General features: G+C 36.6%; 1 protein-coding gene and 1 pseudogene across 4 annotated transcripts in view; one reads left to right on the forward strand and one right to left on the reverse strand.

The window, feature by feature from the left end:
- The window catches only part of TMEM117 (transmembrane protein 117), a 435,999-nt gene that overhangs the window by 226,527 nt on the left and 197,164 nt on the right, over positions 1-12,308 (forward strand). The window lies entirely within an intron of this gene.
- Positions 1,922-2,141, reverse strand: LOC111726543 (annotated as a pseudogene).

A 12,308-nucleotide genomic window follows, 5' to 3' on the forward strand; every position in this document is an offset into this window, starting at 1 on the left:
CAGGCACCCGCCACAACGTCCAGCTATTTTTTTGTTGTTGTTGTTGCAGTTTGGCCAGGGCCAGGGCTGGGTTTGAACCCTCCACCCTCAGTATATGGGGCCAGCCCCCTACTCACTGAGCCACAGGTGCTGCCCTAGAAAAAGGTATTATTTAGAAATGTATTTCACCCTTCTGTTTTAACTGTGCCTGTTTTATGTATAAGGACTACATTATCTACCTAAAAATATATGAATAATGAATTTTTCTTGTTATTGTTTACACATTTTCTGTTTCTTCAGAGAATAATATCAATAATAAATTGATATTTATGTTGCTGTTATCTTTGTTTCAAAAGACTATTTAAATAAGAGGCAAAACTGAAAATTCTTTCTTCCTTACTTGACTAGAAGCTTCTTAAAAGAGAGTTACAATGTCAGTTATGTTTACAAGTGTATTCCTAGCACCCAGCACAGAACCAGGCATAAAATACGTGCTCAGAAATATCTGTTGGAAAAATAAATAGATCAGAAGGGCACATAAGTGCAAAGTTTTATTTCCTTTTTCCTGGTTCAATTTTGTGGCTTATTGTTGTAAAATAGGTAGTTTAGAATATTGGAAAGGCGGCAAGCAGATAGCTGTCCTGTTCGGGGTTCATAGGCTTCACCTCTGCTTTCCTCCTCTTCCCACCTTGCCTCAACCATGCTGACTCTGTTTCCATACCAGGAGGACACAGGCCTGCAAACACACCCTTATGCATAAATGATGAACTAACAATGTGATTCTCCCAGAATTCTGATGTAACCCTGAGTGTAAGGGTTTGAGCTTCACGAGTCTTGCCAGAGCACTCCTTGAATAGTCATTGCTACTGCCCATGGCAGAGTATTGCTCCAGCTCTGGGGCAGAAGGAAACTGGGTTGAGATAGGTCCCTTCAGTCACTGGGCAAGGAGAGGTTACTACTGAAGACAGAAAACTGGTTTAACTTCAGTGGAAAGGCAGAGAGGATTAAAGAATAGCGAATACTTAGGAGTAATCTGTCCTCCTTCTGTGCTATCTGTGCTTATGTTTATTTACAAATCTGGAAGAGACAGAAGAGAACAGAGGGAAGAATTGCTTTTGCAGTGTTTGGGAGTGAAGCATTCCTCCAGAGCTTAAATATAGAACGTATGAAAAAAAATTTATAATTATACATACAAACCTCAAATACAGATTTTTGTTGTCATTCCATGCTTATTACACCCTTATTAAGGAAGGAGTTTGACTATCTGTGTTATTTTCATTTTAACAAATTAAAAACGAGTTTATTTAGTTCAGAATTTTCTGGTAGGTACATGTCACCATTTGGGGGACTGTTCTGCACATGCTAAGTTTGTCAATGAACAGTAACCTGGAACGTCACCAGCATCAGATCTAGCTTGTTATTCTGTCTGAGATTGAGTTTGACAATTCACATTATGATGCATGCCAGTTTTCTAATTATTTCTCCTCCACTGATGTTTCAAAATGACAGAATGAAAAACATAATTGAATTTGATTTGGTATCTGAAAGAAAGTAGCAATAATAGCTTTACTCAAGTTCATAAGGGGAAAAAAAATTAACTGTGAATCCTGAAAGAGAAGGACAGGGTGAGCCAACTCATTGAATGAGTTTATATGACAGAAAAAAGTTGCATCCTAGAAATTTAACCAAGGGAGCTGGACCCAAGAGCCAAACGTGACTCTGGTGTGTGTTTGTTTGGTTAGTTTTTGCATGTTCTTTAGAACTACTTCATGACTTCAGTCTACTTCCTGATTAGTTAATCTCATGTTTGGTAGATTTGTATCTCGCATTTCATCGCCTTATAGAGTGAAAATGAAAATTTGATCAAACATTTATTTATTTATTTAAACTTTATTTTATGTACATGTATCGGCCATATATGTATGCACTGAGTTAGCTTGGTTTCTTTCATTGCGTCCCCCTGGATAATCCATTCCAGGAAGATTACTTAGTCCAACTCAATGAACCCGATGCCCTTTGCATACTGCCAGAAGCACTGGCGGCACATATTAAGGCCATACTTGTGAATCAGACCATGCTGGTTTGAACAGACATGGCAAGAGTGAGAACCCTGGCTGAATTTTTGCGGGTGACTCCAGTAGAGCTGCTGGTGTCCCATCTTGCTTTCAGGAGTGCAACGAGGCAAAGGGAAGGAGTTGGTGTGTGCGTGTTGATCAAACATTTAATTAATTAGCATGCTCTCTTACTATAAAAAATTCCATCTTGTATGAGATTCCCTAAGGAAAAAGCAGGCATGAGAGATTCGGGGCACATGATTTATTGAGGACATGCTCTTGGGAATTCTGTATGGAGATGAGAGAAACAGGAGAGAGAAGGGTAGGGAGCCCAGCAGAGATGTGGTCATATACCAAAGCCTGGCCTTGGCCTGATTCTCTGCAGGTCTGATACCCGCTTGGGTAATGGAGTGCTGAGTAGACACAGAAAACTGGGTGGAGCTCCAGCAGTGATGACCAGGCAGAGGAAACCCAAGGACAGTAGATTTCATGGCACCCATCATTACCAAAAAACAAACCATTTCCAGTTTCTTTGACCATTTGATTGAAGCAAGGAGTACAAAAGACGAAATATTTTTTAAATTACCTTTGTATTCATTAGGAAATTTAGAAGGGACTAAATGTGGTCATTTTTCTTTTGCATGTATAAATATTTTAATGTCTTTATAAATATTTTAGCTTTATATTTCATGTTCTTTCACAATAATAAGTTATTGGTAAAAAATTAATAAGGCAGGAGAGACCAACTTCCTATGTTCAGATGGCATCACAAATGGTGATCAAGAGTCTTTTAATTTGCAGGATTCTTAGATTTGATAAAGTACAAATAGAGTATGACATGGAATAAGAGGGGATTTCTGGGCAAAAAGATTATGATGTAACATATAAAATGTACTGAAGGACAGAAGTGCAAATTCTGACTTTTGCTATTAGTCTGCTCCTGTCAACACCCATGAAAAATGTCAAATTCTTCTATTGTATGTGATAGGTATATTATATGCAATTTATATTCATTCATTAAAAATTTATGGGATATAAATTCCATAATTCATATTCGCTAAGAACATGAAAGGCACCTGGGAAAAGGTATTGAATTGAACTACATTAAGATTTGAAAAACACTAAGGATGCTTCCTATAGAAAGACATACCAGCAGAGGCAGGGATGGTCGCTCTTCCTCTTTTTCATCCCCAACTCAGTTGTAGCTTCTTTTAATTTCATTATATTTTATTTCTGTTACTGGTTTAGACTTCTCACAGCAGGTATCTCCTTTGTTATACATTCTTTATGATTCATTTTTATATAATGTCCCACACTTTTAGAGCACCACTTATCCTTTACTTACCTGAAGAAATGTAAGTAAATCCTAGAAGCACTGATAATTGATTTTTTTTCCTTTGAAAGTCAATGATATAATGACATAAGTCCTGGTTGTTAATATAGGGTCAAATTAGAACTCAAAAAAAAAAAGAGAGAGAAGAAGTTATGTGCTTCTTTTACAGTATTTTTAGAAGTAGTTGGATTACTCCCCTTATCATTTCTTTTACCTTTTTCTTAGCACCCTCTATGGGCCAAGGAGTATTGTAAATACATATATTCAGAATAGTGTTTATTTATATATAAATATATGCTATATTTATATGAGTATATTTATGTATTATATATATTTAGAATATTGCCTATCTACACAACACACAAATGCACACACACATGCGTATTTATGACCGTGATAGGGCCACAGGAGTTCCTAAATTAAAAGGAAAAGAAACAATCAAGGGAGGAATCCAAATACTTCAAAAGTACTACAAAAGATGTTCAGCTGAGCACAAGGCAGGACGATCACTGGATCACTTGAGGCCAGGAATTTGGGAGTTCGAGATCAGTCTGGCAACATAATGAGACCCCGTTTTTGTTTTTTTTTTTTAAACTGGGTATGATGGTGCAGCTACTGGGAAAGCTAAGGCAGGAGGATCGCTTAAGCCCAGAAATTGGGAATCACAGTGCACTGTGATGATGCTGCTTCTTCACTGCAGCCTAGGCAACAAAAGAGGGGCCCTGTCTCGATCAATCAATTAATCAATCAATAAAATCTAATCTAATATAATCTCACCTATTCAGAATTGATGCTCATTTCATTATATCATTAACTTTATATCAGATATATATTCACTTTCCACTCAAAACAGGTGGAGACACTGAAGCTTGAAAGGGTTAAATGTGTTTCCCTTGGTCCAGGCCACACAGTTAGTCTACAGCAAAAATTATAATTAAACCCAGGTATTCTGGTTCTAAAGTTTTCAGTGCTTTCTAAGGGCATAGTGTCCTGCCCAACTAAAAAGTTTTCTTGAGAATGTTTAATTGTGAATCTTAACATGACATAGTGTATGGACATACAAGGTCTGAAAATTAAGTTTGTGAACTCATCCTAGTAAAAGTATTACATACTATATTACTAAATATCAGTACAGTTACCTTCGAAGTACTCCCCTGAGGAGCTGTGCACTGACACTAGTGCCTAGTCTGTCCTTCAAAGCAATTTTGGAACTCTTTTTCTAGATTGGCCGTTAGAGATGTCATATTACCCCTGATGTCCTGAATGTCATCAAAATGTCTTCTTTCCAATAGTTCCTTTATCTTGAGGGAAAGAAAACAGTCATTGGGGCCAGATCAGGTGAGTAGAGAGGGGGAATACCTGTCTACTCACCTGAGTACAAATAAATACATTTATTTGTTTATTGGCTAAAAATTCCCTCACAGAGTACAGAGTGAGCTAAGGCATTGTCATGATGCAAGAACCTTCCTTCTTCATGCCAGGATTTTCAGTTAAGATTTTCCTAACTCTTCCTCTATCAGTGTTTACTTGATCTGCTATGCTTCTCACAGTTAGCTGATGATTTCAACACTCAATTCGAAGAATTTTTATAATGATTTCACCAGTTCATTACTGGCTGCCCTGACCTCTCTTCATCTGTGACACTTCCTCTCCCTCTAAAAAATCATTTAATCCATTTGTACACTGCCATTTTCTTCATGGCACTATCCCCACAAACTTGGATTGACATGTCTCTGATTCCACTTCCACTCTTGTCAAGTTTAAAAAGAAATTTCATGTTTGTTCTTTGCTCTAATTCAAGCTCCAACTTTCTTGCAAGGGCATACAAAAATGCTCAACAACAATAATGAACTCCACTCAGCAGAACACTGGCACGTGCCAACACAAACACAAGGTTTGTGAGACACTGATACATCAAGGTTATGAAACTTGATGGAGTTGTTTGTACAGTGCTGCCAACATAACCACCCAGTGGCAAGTTTGCAGACTTAATTGTAAGACCATGTAGATTATTTTTTTCTGCCATGTCAATTTTATTTGTTGAATTTTGTCATAAGGTGGGGGAGGAAAGTGTGTATCTTTCCAGGTACCAGGTGCTCCTACCATTATATCCCAGCCAGACTGTTGCTTTTCAAATTCAGCTATTTATTCTTAAATTCCATTTTGACGAAGATGGTGGAAATCATCTTATTTCTGGGATTGGAAAAAAACAGAAGAAGAAGATTTATATTATTGTTTAAGATAGATATTGCAGTTCCTGGTTATTTAAGTGCTAAGCATGTTGTTTATATTAAATTTCTGTCCTTTAGCAGTTGTTTGCCCTAAGGATTTTTAGAGGATCAAAGATTTTTATATTCATAGAGTTAAATATTCTATAAACATCAAAAAGAAATTTATAGCAATGAAGCCCCTTGCACTTATGTTTGTTGTTGTTGGTTTATAGAAGCTATTACACCATATTTCAAGAGACATACTTCTCTCTGTTCATTTGAGTGAACAGAGAGGATATAGTACTTTGATAAGAAACGGTTAATTAAGAGTTTTCTTAAAACCATGTTTGCATATATCCTCTTCTGTTCTTATATATCTGAAGGCTTATTAGGAAATAAAAAACTTTCCTTTTGCCTTAACTGAAAAAATGTGCTAAGGTTTATCTCAGACCTGGCTCTGACTCCACAATCCTTCACTTGTCTACAATTTACTCATTGAAACATCGTAAGTAGCTTTTTGAACATGATATGGCACAAGGAGTCAGTTAAGCATGCAGAAGTAACTGAATTCACTGATCAACCCTAATATCAAATAAATACCCTTGCTGTTTCCAAAAGTATCAATTAATATGGAGATAAAGTCCCTGTCAATAATTTTTTGTGATTCTATAGACCAGGGCTCACAAGAAGAAAGTAGGACACCATATGTGCCAATTTAAAAATTCCACATTTTTCTTGTCTTGACTACTAACCAGAGGATCTATGAGAAGTAATACCTACATGAGTCAAACGCTTGAAAGGAAACAGAAAACCTGGAGAGAAGCCATCTGCTTTCATTGAACAGAATAGTAGCTCTCATAAAGGTTTTAAAATATATCATAAAAAATACTGTGAACCTATAGCTATGAAGAAAAATGATACCTGACAATTTTCATGATCAGAGTACATTTTTTTCCTTATGGTGTAATTATCCTATTTTCTATTTGGTATTTTCCATTTCAATTAGAGATGGTAGAATCAATGGAAGATTTTTTTTTTTTTGCAAATATAGGTATGTATCTTCTAAAAATAGCATAATTTATGTTACTTAAATAAGAAATGAGCAAACTGAACCAATTTTCTTTCCGACAGATGCTAGTTATCTAAACAAAACAAGCAGAATAATTATTGCTGGTACATAGTTGCATAATTTACCTTCTTAGCCTTGTAATATCTTAAGTAGCTTTTTGATAAATATTATATCTATTGTAGTGCCATTATTATTAATGTATTTCTGAAATTGTTGATGCCTTCAATGGACTGTATCTATAGACCATAATGTCTTTGAGATATATGCTTTTTCTCATGTCAAGGGACTTGTGAAACTCAGAGCTCATTCTACTAAATGGAAAATGGCTCAAATTTATTTTTAGCAATGCTTTTGCCCAAATATTGCTTAATATAATCATCTTTGCCTCCACTCAAACTACTTTCACCCAACACAGAAACATTTTTACATGAAAAAACTTATCAAACTTTTCTATACATAATTTTTAAATATTTATGAATTTTTGATACTGTCAAATTATAGGCCTTTAGTATTTCAGAACACTGAAGTCGTTCTCCCTTCTTCATTAATCTATTTATTTACTTAGCAAATTTTTAGTAAGCACAGATAAAATAATAAATGGGCGAGAATAAATGTTAGATTAAATATAATAAAAGTGGTGTCATAATACCATTGCACTTAAAATTAACTTCCTCTTATTAAGGGAATCTACTCAAGACTCTTGTCCCAGCCAACCTTTCACTAGATTGCTGGGTTGGCAAATGCTCAGGCTGTGTAGAAGTTGTCTTGCAGCTCCTTTTGGTCCATTCAAACCTTGGCAATCACTTTTCAGTATCTTAAGTCATCAATTTGTGGTGAGGTTTTAATGAGTGATGGTGGCTTTCTGTGTTAAACTTGCATAAATAATAAATATCAGAGTTGCAAATTTGAATGCCCTCAAGACCAGGATGATCAAGTAGTAAAAGTGTGAGACATCTGGTCTGAGATAAAAAGGTGTGTACTGGGGAGGGGAGTTGAGCCAGAGAGTATATTCCCTACACAGAGGCATTAAAATTCAGTTGAACACAAAAATATCACTTATGTGAAATAGTATATAACTTCCTCACAAATTCTGCTCACTGGTCACCTGATAGAAACTCTGGTTTTATGCCTTTTAAACAGTGCACATTACGTTGGAAACTGACTCATGACATGAATGTTTCATGAAAAGCCCAGGGAATGAATTTTGGCAGGTGCTTTTGTAAGTTTCATGCCATGTAAACTTATCTGTTCTCTAAAATGTCAGTCCTCCCTGTTTTGTTATGACCACTAAAATTCAGGAGAGATAAGAACTCCCTGGCTTGGTGCCTGTGGCTCAAGCGGCTAAGGCGCCAGCCACATACACCTATGGTGGCGGGTTCGAATCCCCAGCCCGGGCCCGCCAGACAACAATGATGGCTGCAACCAAAAATGATGGCCAGGCGTTGTGGCGGGTGCCTGTGGTCCCAGCTACTTGGGAGGCTGAGGCAGGAGACTCGCTTGAGCCCAGGAGTTGGAGGTTGCTGTGAGTGTGATGCCATGGCACTCTACCGAGAGATATAGCTTGAGGCTCCATCTCAAAAAAAAAAAAAAAAAAAAAAATCCCTGCCCACAAATCATGGTGAGAACAACCAGACACCTTGTACCACTTAGCACTTACCCCACCCAAACTTTGAAGGCTCAAGTGGGCAAAAAATTATTTTCATAATAACACTTACTGAAGTGCTAATAAAACACTTGTTATTGCTGTCAGGTTAGCCCTTACCAGCATGAGAATCTTCAACCTCACGCTGTATTTGTTGACTGACTAGCTTTGTTTTATCCTCAGGAAATGGTGTGCAGATGGGTACTTAATGAATATGTATTGTGGAAATCTTGAATGAGTACAAGTATCATTGTAACATGAGTATTTAGAAAGCTCTTAAGCAGTTTCTGTATAGGTTTAATGTATCCAGCTTATGGTGTAGTTTGTTTCCCCAATCAATTTTCTCCTGAATTCCATAAGGAAATTGTTCCCAAATCAGTTTGCACACTGGAATCACCTGGGGAGTTTCAAAGACTATTGATACCTATGTTTCACTCCCAGAGATAGTGGTTTAATTTACATGAGCTACATGCATGTAGCTTGGGTGTCGGAATTTTTAAAAGATTTCTAAAAGGAATATATCACAAAATTACAAAAGTAATATATGACAGACCCACAGCCAACATCATACTGAATGGGGAAAAAATGGAAAGCATTCCGCACTAAGAAAGGGAACAAGGCAAGGAAGCCTTTTGTTACCACTTCTGTTTAACATAGTGCTGGAAGTCCTAGCCAGAGCAATCAGGCAAGAGAAAGAAATTAAGGGTATCCAAATTAGGAAAGAGAAGGTTAAACTATCACTGTTTGCTGATAATATGACTGTATACATAGAAAACCCCTGAAGAGTCCACCAAGAGACTTCTAGAATCAATCAGTAAATTCAGCAAACTCTCAGGTTACAAAATCAGTGTAAACAAACCAGTCACATTCCTATACCCTAGTAGCAGTCAAGCTGAGAGTCAAGGACTCAACACCATTCATAACAGCGACAAAGAAAATAGAATACCTAGGAATATACTTACCCAAGGAAATGGAAGATTAAGGAAATCACAGATGATATAAACAATTGGAAAAGCCTATCTCTCTCGTAGATTGGTAAAATAAACATTGTTAAAGTGTCCATGCTACTCAAAGTGATTTACAGATTCAGTGCAATCCCCATCAGAATACCAACACCATAATTCACAGATCTAGAAAAAATAATTCTGTGCTTCATTTGGAATCTAAAAGGAGTGGGAATAGCTAAAGCAATCTTAAGCAAAAAGAACAAATCTGGAGGCATCACATTACCAGACTTTAGCACTATGATAACCAAAACAGCATAGTATTGGCACAAAAATAGAGACATAGACCAATGAAACAGAATAGAGAATCTAGATATAAAACTATCCACATACAGCCAACTGATTTCTGACAAAATGCACAACCATTTACAGTGGGGAAAAGAAGCCCTGTTCAATAAAGGGTGCTGGGAGCATTGGCCAGATGAGGCAGAAGAACAAAACAGGCTCCGTCTCTCTCCCCACTAGTTCAAGATGGACAAAAGACTTAAATATAAGGCTTGGAACTGTAAGCATGCTAGAAGAAAATATTTAAAAATAATCTTCAAGATATTGGCCTAGGCAAAAAAAAAAATAATAAAATATATGACTAAGAACCCAATGGCAATCACAGTAACAACAAAAATAAAGAAATGGAACTTCATGAAAAAAAAAAAAACCTTCTGCAAGGCTAAGGAAATAATCAATAGAACAAATAGACAACCTACAGAATGGGAGAAAATACTTGCAGGCTATACATATGGTAAAGGAGCAATACCCAGAATCTACAAAGTACTGGAACAAATCAGCAAGAAAAACAAATAACCCCAGTAGAAAGTGGGCAAAAGACATGAACAGAAGCTTTTGAAAAGAAGAAAGACAAATGGCCATTAAACATATGAAAAAATGCTCAACATCACTAATCATCAGGGAAATGCAAATTCAAACCACAGTGAGATATCACCTTACCCCAATTAGGATGGGTTTTACTAAAAAATTCCTAAAACAAAAGATGCTGGCATGGTTGTAGAGAGAAACCAACACTTACACACTGTCGGTGAGACTGCAACAAATAGTACAATTTCTATAGAAAACAGATATGGAGATACCTTAAAGAAATAAAAGTAAACCTATCATTTGATCCAGCAATCTCCTACTCAGTATTTACCCAAAGGAAAATAACTCATCATATCAAACAGACACCTGCACTCCAATGTTTATTGCAGCACAAATCACAGTTGCAAAGATGTGGAATCAACCCAAATGCCCATCCATTCATGAGTGGATTAACAAAACATGATACATACACACACGCACACATACACACCATGGAGTACTACTCAGCCATGAAGGATGACTTAATGCCTTTTGCAACAACTTGAGTGGAACTGGAGACTTCTCCTAAGTGAAGTTATCTAAAGAATGGAAAAACAAAGACCAGGTGTGTTCACTATTAAATTGGAACTAACTGATGAGCACCCGTGTGCATAGAGGGAAGTAAAATCAGGCAGGGGGGAGAGGGAAGGAGGGGATGAGCAAAAAACTACCTAATGGGCTAATGGGTACAATGGGTACTATCTGGGTGATGGACACAGCCATAACCTTTACTCTAGCATCATTAAAGTGATCCATGTAACTACAGATACTTGCACCCCCATAATACTTCTAAATAAATAAATAAATAAAAGATTCCTAGAGATTCTAAAGTGCACACAAGTATGGAGACCATTTCTCATTTTGACATATGCTATGTCAAATCATCAGATATTATGGATCATATCCATCAAATACTAAGGATGAAGGGAAACTGGGGGAGTTATCTTTTGGTGCGGGGGGAGTCGTATAGCAGAGAAGCAGCAAGAAGGGAAAGATGGATGTGAGCAGGGCTTGCCTCCTCTTTCGGTTGTAGCACCCCGCGGGCCCACATGTTACCACAAGGACCTACATGTTACTATGAAGTAATGTAACTGCCCAGAAAATGTTACCTGGTCTAGAACTTATTTGAGGATTCTTACAGATGAACTTTGACTGTGAATTCCTTTTGATACCCACAGCAGATTCCTCTAATCTACAAGTATACCAGCCTTGTGGGAAAACTGATGAATAACCACTATGCACAGGCTGTGGCTCAGATTATTCGGTACCTTGTCCTCTCTCTGGTTATCGGGACAAGCACCGTCCCCCACTTTCTCGTTCATTGATTTTTATCATGTAACCTGTTGTAATAGACAATTATAACGTTATGTGTCAGCTACATAAACTTCCTTTAATTTACCCCTGACCAGCAAATGACCTGCTTCCCCCATTCTCCAGGTGCTTTAATTGGATTCTTTACCTCTTATTAAACACTAGTATGTATTGTTGCCTTTTACCCAGGGGGTAGCTTAAGTTTATAGAATATGGCTGTGAACTGCTGTGAGATAAAAGAGAAAGCATGTGGAATCGTGACTGTTAATATTGTTAGAGTTACTTAATTTAACAAATTACAGTGTTTCATAGATGAGAACATCTTAAAGTATAATTCACAATTTGCATTTTCTGAATGAAGATTTTTCTACTAATTTTAACATCTCTTTTTATTGTTGCTAAACTTGTCATTTCCATAGCTCAGCCAAACAGGAACTGATACCTAGATTATATAATCACTATTTTACATAGCACCCTTTAAAAAAAATGAGGTCAGCCTTAAGTAGGTCATTCTAAATTATAAATATACCTGATGTTAGTATTATGTCACTTGCCAGAATTTTCTCTACTCATGAGAATTAAGATATAAGTTATGTGAGTTATGTATAGCAGTGAAAATATAATGATGAAAAATTTATATTCCTTCAGGGATACTTACATAATATCTTAGGTATTCTTTTCAAAAGATGACAAGACAATCTTGAGTAGGTAAATCATAATCTCTACTTATCAAAATAAAAAACTAAAAAGTAGTGCTGAAAAATGCAAAATTTTAAAATACAATCTTGACACAAACTAGATAATTTGAACTTTTATGTGCTACAAAACTTTGTCTCGTAACTTTCCTTGCTCAT

This window comes from Otolemur garnettii, unplaced genomic scaffold (assembly GCF_000181295.1).
Source record: "Otolemur garnettii isolate 467f Iridium unplaced genomic scaffold, OtoGar3 scaffold00070, whole genome shotgun sequence".
NCBI lineage: Eukaryota > Metazoa > Chordata > Mammalia > Primates > Galagidae > Otolemur > Otolemur garnettii.